The following is a 12477-nucleotide window of genomic DNA, read 5'->3' as shown; positions in this document are numbered from 1 at the left end:
TCAGTACGTGTCTGAAGTTAGTTGCGTTTGAAGTGTGATCGGCGTATTGTTCAAGGAATCCTCTTGATGCTGTTAAGAGGCGGTTCCGCTTCTGCGATAACATCCCAGCAGTAACTACTTGGAGAAGAAGTTTCTTAACCGGAAGCATGCAGACCTCACTATCTAGGTGTTCGACAGGTGAAATCAAGAGCTATCATGTTATCGTACGTAGTTCCCTATTCTGGTAAGTCTGAAGCGACTAAAGGATTTCGTTGCGGCTCTCTACTTTGGAAATAATCGCAGTCGTCAAGTGCAGCCCCAAAATCTTAGGGTTGTTGACAGTCGGAATTTCGATGCCATCGACTGTGATTCTAACCGCCAGTCTGTACTCCTTCATCCAGTTTATGGACTTAGTAGGCACTGCAGTGGTCCGAAAAGTAGGAAAGCGATTCTAAAGTGTGATTTTGCTGAAAAACACAAATTCCCACTCAATTATCTAGTTTGAATCCATCCATTTAGATGCTTATCCCTCTGTCAACCTCACCACTGTCCCATTTTTCTCTGAAAGGGAAGGGTCCGAATTTAAGTTTAATTCAAACGGATTTCAAAAATCCATGGTATTAGATAAAAAAGGGAACTTGCTAAATATCTTAGAATCCCTTTTCTTATTCCAGTCGAACAATAGGGAAGTTTCCCTCAGTCTAAGAGCTGCGTTCGTTACCAGTTGCTTACAGAACAAGTATGTGGGCAGTACATTTAAAATAACTTTTAGTGCTTCTCTCTTTTTTTTCTTAAGTGTTTATTACCATTTTTATACGAAGTGATTTATTTTTACGCTTTTGTCAGAAACGGTGTATTTCTCAAATATGATTTGATCCCCGCAACCAGGGGTTACATAGTTTGGCCTATAAATCCAAGAATCATCTCCACTGACAATTTCGAATTTTAAAAATGTGCCTTTTGAAGGTTAGTTGTATTTGAAATTAGTTTTCATTCTATTCCAATATCTTCCAGTAACTTCATAGATATTGGGTAGTCAAAAAAGTCTTTTCGTATTTCTAATATAACTTCAACTTTTTTTATATTTATAATGAACTTTAATGAACCAAATATGTACCATTTTGGTCGACCACGTTTTTCCATTTTTTCGCCAGAGACTTTTCTGGTTTTTTTACAGGCATCTTTACTCCATTGAGGGAGTTCTGCATTGACAGAAACAGATGATCGTCCGATAGTGCAAGGTCAGTACTATATGGTGGATGACTCAAAACTTCCGAGCCAAGCTCTCCCAGGTTTTGACGAGTCATTAAAGATGTGTGTGGTCTAGCGAAACCCTTTCTGTTGATCAGTTCTGCCCGTTTTTTTCGATTGCTTGCTTCAATCTCATCATTTGTTGACAGTAAAATGTAGAATAAATCGTTCGACCAGGCTCGAGCAGCTCATAGTGATAATTCCTTTAGAATCACATCAAACACTCAGCATAACCTTTCGAGGCGTCAATCCTGGCCTTGCGATCATTTGTTGAGCTTCACCACGCTTGGACCATGATCTTTTCACACATTATTGTCGTATTTGATCCACTTTTCGTTTCATGTTACCATTCGCTTTAGAAATGGTTCGTTCGTTTCAGCAAAGTATCACAGATGTTAATTCGAACCATTAAATTTTTCACAGACAAATTTTGTTTTACCCAAACGACGAGCTTCTTTTTGTAGCCAGCCTTTTTTAAATGGTTCAAAACCGCTTGATGATGAAAGTTAAGTTCATTAGCGATATCATAGCTGCTTAGTTGACGGTTCTGGTCAATATTTTCCATAATTTCATCGACTTTTTCAACGAAGCGTCGGCCACAGCGAGATGCATCTTTCACAAACTGATATAGCATTCTCTCCGGAAGCTTCACAAATTTCATTGATATGTTTCATCGATCAATATGGATACATGCGCTGGACATAAAATCATATGCTAGACCAATTAAAGCAGTACATAGGCTTTCTGCAATAAGTAGTTTCCGAACCAAAGCAAACAGCGCTGTTGAGGCACGAATATACGCCTAACGAGAAACGTCTACAGCAGCAAAAAGAAAAGGAGAAAATCAAAAGCGATGGCAAACTTCGTCCAAAGGACGGTGGACCTACGGACTAATTCCGGACATACATTCGTGGATAGATAGACAACAAAGATTTAGTCCTGGATTTCCAACTGACCTCAATACTCAGTAGCCGTGGGTGCTTTAGAAGCTACTTATATAAATATCGTTATGACTTTAGTCAATATTATCCGACGTGTACAGAGTGATAGAGGACTCTAGAAAAGCTGAAAACTACACTTGGAAGTAGTCTCACAGTGGAAAATTCGACTGCACTGCGAGTCCTCTGTAAAATGGAAAGCTGTCAGCGCAGCGGCTGCTCTAATTCTGATAAGATTGAGACATTTACCACAGATTAGGCGTCATTTAGTCCGGACAGTAGAGGATAATTAATGTCTTTTTCTCCCCCATGAAGTCATAGTCCAGTGATCTCGTGGGAGAAACATTAGATGTGAGTAGGTTAGGTTTAGCGGATTAAAGATTACACTCCGGCTTTCGATGTTTCCTTCTACTATAAAAAAAAGAAAACCCTGAATTGGTAATGTACGATAACCTTCAATTCTGTCCTAAGTCGAATCTTTCTGTATTATAACGAACATCGCACTCTTAAGAGCTACCACAATCTCTTGAAAAGCTATGCGGAAATCTAAGTCCAACAATCATCTTATTTGGTGATTTGAATGGAAAATTCATATACAAAACCTAAAGTTTACTTTGACTAAACCCTGAATTGCATTTTGGTTTTTACCACAAATTAATAAAGTCGTCCGTTGCTCATTTCGTTGCACTAAATCTTTAAAGCGTTATCTCTTCACATCTCGCCACCACACACACAAGAAATTAAACCTCTTTCAAACTCATTTATTAGCAGATATTTATAACGAAATGAAGATATCTTTAAACTAATCGCACATAACGGCAAGCACACATAGATTGCACACAAAAAGACGCCACAGTTGGCGGAAGCGAGCGAATTACACAACACGCCATAATGCAGATGTCAGTCAACTGCAAGTCGCAGCTCGAACTCCCTCATTCTCACCCTCACGCAATGTAAAACTAACCAGCACACTTGGCAATTTCATTGAGCCCTCTCCTCCTGGCATTACCTAACCCATTCATGCCACATACCCGCTTCATATACAAACATATATACTAGTACTCTCTTTACTTTTGTGCTTTACGCCTTGTATCCGTCCTTACTTTACTCACTTTACCGTTTAAAATGGCTGCTGAGAGCAAAATATTTTGTAACAGTACGCAAAAAAAGTACACAACTGAAGTGGTAGTAGTGGGTGTGAAAAGTTTGAAGAAAAGTGGCATTGCAACGCCAGCATAACTGTGAAAACAAGTGTGCCGAAGCCGAATGAGGGGCGAGAGTGGGTTGGGGTTAGGGCCAATGTGTACACATGCTTTTTATGTCAATATTTTCATACTCAATTTTCTTAAGTCACTTGGGTTTAGAAGGTTGTAGCTGGCGTACTACACTCGACCGTACACACCGAGGAATGGAGCAAGAAAAGGCGACCCAAATGGATATCTCTACTGACCATGGTCGCGGCGAACGCCGGGGCGACACGAATGGCATTTTGAGCGACGGTCGTTTGTTTGCTTGGTTTAGGATACTAAAATACTTTGCTTATTGATATAAGATAAGCGCATAAATGTAGCAGCTGGTGGTATTTTAGGGGTAGTGTAGTTGCTTACATTTGAGACTGTCGAGTGATGTTTGCTGAGCATCCCTAAATAATGTGGTTGGCCCCTAGTTAAAGGGGAAAGAGTTTAAATTTTAGATTTATTTTCTTAAATCAAACTAATTTCTATTACTTACGCTGGAGTGGAGAGCTCATGAGGACAGCGTAATAAGTACTTAGTCTAAACGCCAGATGGCGCAACGGAAGAGTCACGTACTATAATGTAGTATGTTCTTCTAGATGGCTATTGTCTAAATCTCAGTCGAATCGAACTCATAGCTTTGTTTTGACGGTAGTGGAAGCAGCGTTGTGAGTGGATTCTTGAAAAATTAAAAAAGAGCAAGATCTGTCAGTGAATCGACTCTTGAGTTTGGTAAAAATATCCTGCAAAGAGCGCTTGTGTGTTGTACACGGGGACTTCTTTTCTTGGAAGACGACTATCAAATATGGTTTGAAGAGTTTCAACCACCACCTGAATCAGGGCAAAACCATAACAAGGCCAGCCACGACCTTACCTTCGGAAAAATAGTTTTCAGAAGTATTAAAGGAGTAGAAGTCGATCTAATAGGTAAATTGCTCGAATTGATTGAATTAAATGATGCAGAAAAAATCATTTAGGGACCAAGAATAAATTTATCGAAATATAAAGTGCTAAGAAAAGGCTCTAACAAGATATAGGTGCAAAAACCAGCAAAAAGCCATCGATAAGTCAGCTCCGTATCGTCAATAATAACAGCCGCCTGTTGCCTCAATCTGCTAAAAATGCAAATACTGCTCGTAAATTAAGCTTACAATTTCACTTTAATGGAGCCCCTATAACCATCCTCACCTGCTCTTAACACGTTTCGCCACGGTGGCCTTTTCATTTTCTTCCCAAACTTGCGCCTGCAAATAATTCAAATTAATGCATTGTAATCTATGTAATTTACTTAATTATGCTACTTGCGCACACATAAATAAATAAGTAAACATGAATAGATAAACAGTGTTTAGCCATTAATCTGTAGCTGCAAATCTATACAAGCCGCAGCGAACGCCCACAACAACAGCAGCCGAGGCGCCACCAACGCTGCTGCCGCCATTCAATTTATGCTAATGAAATTCATAAACATCAACGGCGGCTCGGTTCATCACTTCGTCGGCAAGGGCAGGCGCGCGGAAGAGCTAAGTGGCGGAGAATTTTGCGTTTTCAACAGTTTCGACGCCACTAAATTAGCATTTCTTAGCGAGGTGTATAATTTTAGGCGCCACAAGGCGGCTTTAAGAATGTCAACACACCTACTGTAATGAGAATTAGTAATCATATTTTGCATTTTTCATATTTCGCCGCAAACCTCATGTTTCAATTAATAAGCGGTTTGTTGGTGGAAACAAATATATAAATAAGCAAATTATTGGTGAACACAGCGCATTGATTGCCATCTTCGGCTCAGCAGAAACTTCTACGTGTTTCCCGATCATTAATTAGAAAGTAATTCATAATAATTGACCGAAATTGAAATTAAGTTACTAAGCCAAATAAGTGTCTAATGATGGCCAGGTAACCAAGCAATACATTACAGGGTGTTTTTTTACGGCTCGGAATTATTTTTCACATAAGCATAAAGAAACAAGAAATCCATAAATACAAAAGACTTCATACAAAAACTTAATTGTGATCGATCAATTTGTACGGCTATATGATAGAGTAGCCCGATCTGAACAATTTCTTCGGAGAAAATATTGTTGCTTTAGGCAATAAATCATACAAAATATGTGAAGATATCTTGTCAGCTAAAAAAGTTAGCCATACAAGGACTGGATTTTGCACCATCACTTTATATAACAGCTATATGCTATAAAGGTCCAATCTGAACAAAAACTTCAAAAATAATACTGTTGCCTTGGGAAATAATTTAAATCAAGTTTCGTGAAGTTTCATGAAGATATGTCATTTAAGGACATAATTAAAGTTTGCATGGGAGCTATATGTATGCCATAGTAATCCGATATCGGCAGTTCCAATAAATGAGCGCTTTCTTAAAGAAATAATAGCGTGTGTAACCTCAAACACTGAGAGACTTCTTCTTCTTTATTGCCGTAGACACTGCTTACGCGGTTATACCCGAGTTTACAATAGCGCACAAGTCGTTGCTCCTTTTCGCTGCTTGGCACCAACTGGAGATTCCACATGTAGTCAGGTTCCACCCAATCTCTTTATTCCACTCTCCTTCCCCCGGCGGGAACTGCCAGAAACACTCTCAGAGCAGGAGTGTTTTAATCCATTCGGATGGCGTAATCTAGCCAGCGTAGCCACTGTCTCTTAATTCGCTGAACTATGTCAATCCGATCGATTGCGGTATTCGCCGTGGCCAATGTGCAAAGGACTATAAACCATACTTTCTCTCGAAACGCCATCGTACACGGCATAATGGTGGAATAATGAGTGACTTATAGAGTTTGGTTTTTGTTCGTCAGAAAGGACTTTACTTCTCAATTGCCTACTCAGTCCGAACTTACACCTGTTTTCTAGAGTTATTCTGCGTTGGATTCCGAGGGTGATAATACTGGTACCAAGATAGACGAAGTTACCTACGACTTCGAAGTTGTGACTATCAACAGAGCCAATTCGCGAGTGCGACGACTGTCTGTTTGATAATAGACCAAACATTCAATTTCCTACAAAATCCAAGGAACAAGATATTTTTTCAAGTAGTTGGAAGCGAGATATAAATTTTTCTATCTAATTATAAGAAAAAATAGAAAACTGTATGTAGGAGGACCTTCCCGTTACAATTAAAAACTCATGTTTGGAGAGGCTTTCTTAGAGGTGTCTAAGAACCTATTTTTCCAAGTACGGAACGAAAAAAAAAAAATTTTTTTTTTGAATCACTCTAATAGACACATTAGTGAAGGCACGCCGACTACTTGTAAAGTGCTTTCAAAACTTTAAACTCGTTTTTCTCGAAACGGAGTTTTCAAAGTCGGTGAGCAAAATTTCTCAGAAATGGCTAAACCGATCGGTGACACAAGCTTCTTAACTATACGTTTTAATAATTAATAAAAGGATTTCGCCATCCGATGAAAATTTCTTATCTTTATACATAAACAATTAAAGACCCGAATTTTAGTCGAAAATCGAACCTTTTGCTTTGAGTAGCCGCCATGGTGTCAAACATTTTTTTTGCTAATTCCTTCTATTAATCACTAGATTATTTATTATATTAATAAAATTTATTTGGTTTTTGCATTTTAGATGATCAAGTCCGGAGATATCGTGCTCACCGCAAGAGGCCTTTTTTTGCGGACCTCTGCAAAATTGGCAATATCAACGCTCCCGATAATTATTTTTGGCAATAAAAAATATGTTAATGTAGTTTAAGGTTGTCATAATATATCTGCCAAGTTTCAAATCAATAAACCAAATAGCTTGCTTAGAAAAAATTCCTGAAAAATGCCTTTTTTCGACCTCCTAACTGTATACGTATATAACCCCTTAAGTATCTATCGCATACCAATTCACGGACCCTTTTCTTTGTATTATTTGCTCACCAAATATTTGCCAAACAGCTAAAGTAGATTAGATTACGTAAGATATATTTTCATTTTTATGCATATGGTTGTGTTTTTTCTTAATGAAAAAGTGCATTGAAAGACTCAGAAGACAGAATGGTTTGCAATTTTAAATGTCTTCTCTAAGTTTACCAAAGGGAGGAGATTTCGGAAAAATGTTGTAACCTTTTTATCGATATTTCAATCTTTTTACGGTCTTTTAGCAGTTATTCCTCTAGAAAATTGTTTACTTATAAAGTCTCCTTATATTGCATATAAAATATATTTATGTATATTGCTAATGAAAGGTTATTATGTGAATTATTAATTGAGATGATAGAGAATATAATATTTCCATTTTCGTTACAAATTTATTAGCTATTAAGTAAACAAATTCCATGTTGGCCCTCATCAGATCGAAAGCTGTTCTATCAGTTTAAAATCCTTCCGATCAACGCTGGGGAATTAATTTGTACACAAACGTCCTTAACTCTGCTCCTACGTTAGAAAAAAATTACACATGTTATGTTCGGATCATATTATGACCCTATATATTTTTATTGAAAAAAGTTTTTTTTAGTCTTGTAAAGGTGACAACAATATATTATCGTTTACTTCTTGTGTGCCGTTGTGATGGATAAACAGATTGCTGGCAAGTTATGCACTTAGTAAAAGCCTTTTTTTCCTTCTTCGATGGGGAAAATTTGCCAAAAAAAAACTGTCCAAGGGGACTTGGTGCGCGAACGCTAAAATAACTTTGTCCCAAATATTTTATATGATGTTTTGTTACGGATAACATTGGTCGCAGGAGGAAGTTCGAAAAAATAGCATAGTCAGGACTAGCGCTACCATATGTGACTGGTTATAACTACTGCCGTAAAGCGGTATGTCCAACATCTGGAGGGGGCAGGTGAAATTGGTGGCCCTAGGAAAAATGTACAAATTGACGAAAGCAAATTTGGAAAAAGAACTTACGGTTGGAGGTATGACCAGATAATATCTTTATTTTTATTTTTCTAGGTATCTTTCAGTTCAACTACAAAAGATGTCGATAAGGTAACACTGATTATTTGACTGCTTTCAACCCTTTTGTTATCGTCAAATGAATAGAATTGAGCAATAAGTTTAATATTGAATTAAAACTATTTTTGCTCTACATAACGAAAAATATTAGTGCAAAAGTAATTTGAACTCGAACTCCTCTATCTGACTATGTTAAAGTTTTCCCTAAATTTGAAACTACAGACAAAACGCGGTGTCAGAATACATTTTGAAAGGACGTCTACCTCGGAAAGAAATAAGCTGTTCGCATTTCGGAAGTTTATCTCCCCTTTGTTCTAATCATAAAAATAATCTTTCTGCCAATCATCAAATACTGGTCCACGGGAAATAATGCTAAATAGTTATAAATATACTATATATAGACTTAGTTGCTCTCAATATAAATCTACCACGAAATATATCCCACGGTGAACTAAGACTTTCACCGTATGAGCGGTAAGCTCCTAAAAATATATATGTTCATTATATAATAAATAAAGATTATAGAGATATAAAAATCAAAAATAATACTTCTAAAGGATAAGAAGTCCGAGGTAGACATCGAACTCAATTTCATCTATAGCTAGAAAACATTCGAGATAGCGTTTCCTTTCAAATTGCTGTAGTAAATCATATTCTTTTTCAAAACTTCTGTAAGACATAAATCAAAGGTATCACGAATTTGCGAAATACGATGAAAAGCATGAGAAGTCATTCCGTTTTTGTTCCAATAATATTTTCACTTCCAGCTTATCAGATGATCTTTAACAAACAATTCGGTGGAATAAGTTACAGTCCTTTCACCGACGTCCTCCGGCCACCACTAGCAATTGATTGATTGAGACGAATTTTCTTCCGCCTTCAGTTCAAAGTTAGCATCACCATCAAAGCTTGCTTCATCTTCAGGGTCACTGGATGCAACCATTTCATGCTCAATCATTTGTTCACGCAGTCTATATAGACAAGTAAATGTAAAAGGATTGTTTTGACTGCAAAGTGTGGATTTAGAATCCAGTATTTGATTTTGCATACTTACCCAATATCTGGATTCCATTCTTCAGTAAATTCTTAAAGTCTGTAAACTTAACTTCACAAAAGCAACAGGTCGCAATGAAATTTAACACAGAACCAAAAATATTTCGCGTCGTTGTCACTGAGCACAACTATATTAACTATGGATAGTCGAAAACGACTTTTCGTATTTTTAATCAAACTTCAACTTATTTTTTTTTTTTTTATATTTGGAATAAACTTTAATGAACCAAATATGTACCTATTTGGTTGACCACTTTTTGTCATCAGTATAAAACTTTTCTGGTTTTTCGCGAACAACTGCGACAAATAATTATCACAGGCTTCTCTTAAAACCAACTCTACTCAATGAAGGGAGTGCTGCATTGACCGAAACAAATGGTAGTCCGATGGTGCAAGGTGGATGCATCAAAACATCCGAGCCAAGCTCTCCCATGTTTTGCCGTGTCATCAAAAATGGTCTAGCGTTGTCCTGATGGAAGAAGAATCCCTTTCTGTTGATCAGTTCTGGCCGTTTTTTTCGATTGCTTGCTTCAATCTCATCAGTTGTTGACAGTAAAATGTAGAATCAATCATTCAACCAGGCCGGAGTAGTCATAGTGGATGATTCCTTTAGAATCACACCAAACACTCAGCATAACCTTTCGAGGCGTCAATCCTGGCCTTGCGACCATTTGTTGAGCTTCACCACGCTTGGACCTTGATCTTTTCGCACATTATTGTCGTATTTGATCTACTTTTCGTCTCATGTTACTATTCGCTTTAGAAATGGTTCGTTCGTTTCAGCAAAGAATCCCAGATGTTAATTCGAACCATTAAATTTTTCACAGACAAATTTTGTTTTACCCAAACGACGAGCTTCTTTTTATAGCCAGCCTTTTTTAAATGGTTCAAAACCGCTTGATGATGATTGTTAAGTTCCTTAGCGATGTAATGGCTGCTTATGTGTCGGTCCTGGTCAATCTTTTCCATAATTTCATCGACTTTTTAACCGATATGTCGACGAGAGCAAGGCGCATCTTTCACATAGAAATTTCCAGAACGGAAGCAAGCGAACCATTGTTGTGCTATACAAACTGATACCGCATCGGCTCCGTAAACTTCATTGGTGGCTTGTCATGGCGTGTCATTCTTCTCTTTTTTAAACAAAAATTTCAAAATATAGCGAATTTCTTCATTATTTTCACTCATTTTATTTAATTGTAATATATTGTATTTAATATTAACATTCTATGTGGAGTTATATTTTCCCACATAATTGGTGACCCCTTAGGTTTAATAATACACGCTAAATGGAAACCGAGCAAACATATACTGCGAAATCAAACGATGGGTGCCCAGGTGCGCAAAATGACGATCCCACCGAGGAATTTTTCGAAGTAATCACTCCTTCCCAGCTCCCACCACTGCAAACTACACACATCGACCCGTTTGTGCCAGCAAGTTCAATTGTTGTTTGCTTCCAAGAGGCGCTCATTGTTGTAGCGAGAATCCGCCAGATACAGATAAGTACTATACACAGAGCGAAAAGTACCTAATAAAATAGAACAAAAATGAGCGGATGTCTCTATAGATTTTTTCTAATAAGAAGTTCTTCATATATAATATTTGTAGAGAAAATCCTTTAAATATTTCCAAAGAAATGTCACGTATTACTGTGAAAATGTTATTATTGATATTTCCAAAGAGACATCGTATATTATTGTGAAGATACCCTTGTTGATATTTTCAAAGAGATGTCTTTAAAGTTTCAATGGATTTCCTACTATAAGTAAATAGAAAGTCGTTTTTGGTTTATTTATTATTTTATTTATTAAAAATTTTTATATACTTCAAAATATAATACAAAAATTACAAAATAATAGCATTTGTTTAGATAATGTTTGTTTTTTACCATATAAATCAAATTTTCAAAGGTAAATAATATTAACAACATTTAGTAAAAATTAACCAAACGTTTTGTGGGCAACTGTCAATACACACAGAGCCAGTATTTTTTCGGCTTTAAAACTTTAAGTCTATTATTGAGATCATAAAAATGTGTTGGTGGCCCAACTAAATGTTTAAATTGTAATGGAGTTTTTTTTATTGAAATTGAAAAGAATTTTTGATGACTTATGCCCAGCTCTTGACCGATGCTACGGCTGCTACTATGCCGGTCTCTTTCGACCAATTCAGCGATTTTATCGCAATTTTCGAAGACAGGCCTTCCGGAGCGTGGCGCATCTTCGACCACCTTACACCAGAACGAAAACGTTGAAACCATCGTTGTGCGGTGGAAATGGAAACTGTATCGGGTCCATAAACTGCACAAATTTTATTGGCGGCTTGAGATGCATTTTTGCCTTTATCGTAGTAGTACTGTGAAATATGCCGTAAATTTTCTTTATTTTGCTCCATGTTTGCGACGCTATAACTCACGAACGACTTAAAAGAAACGGCATCAAACACGTGTTAGCGCGTGAAATGAGCTTTCCAAAAAGGTATAGCATGACCCGATGTGACGAATAAAAATAGAACTACGCGCTTTCAGCGCCAACTAGCGAAAATACCGCAAGACTTTTTTGACAACCCATTATTATGCCATATACTTGTATATTGCTGGAATTACCAATTAAATACGATTGATAATTTTATTAAAAATTAGAAACTTATATAATGAAAATTTTTAACAAAGATTTTTACAGTAATATCTTTGATTAAAAAATGTATTACTTCATAAATATTTATATCGTCAATTTGAGAGACTGTGTCTATCTGACCAATATGAAATGTAGTGCCTTGAAAAAAGATTTCAGTTGTTGTTTTATATAAATTCAAATCTGGCACTAAATAATTTAAGTATGCTCTATTTTCGGGTTTAATATTTTCAGTACTTTTAATTGTGTATTATTGTTGGAAAAATATTTTTATAGCTAAAGTCAATGAAATATTCATTCTAGAGGTAATGTTTCTTGCATATTGCTTGTGAAGTTGGTGTACTATATAGTCTCGAATCTAAATGACCATTAATATATTAAAGGTACTAACTTTTTTATTGTAGATTTAAATAAATAAACTTTGGTATGTATCGTTATTGAAAAATTCTCAAGCTTTTTTGAGAAGTATAAA

The sequence above is a fragment of the Bactrocera tryoni genome, chromosome 3 (assembly GCF_016617805.1).
Source record: "Bactrocera tryoni isolate S06 chromosome 3, CSIRO_BtryS06_freeze2, whole genome shotgun sequence".
NCBI classification, from domain to species: Eukaryota; Metazoa; Arthropoda; class Insecta; order Diptera; family Tephritidae; genus Bactrocera; species Bactrocera tryoni.
The sequence above is the reverse complement of the archived record's forward strand: the minus strand, read 5'-3'. Positions refer to the sequence as shown.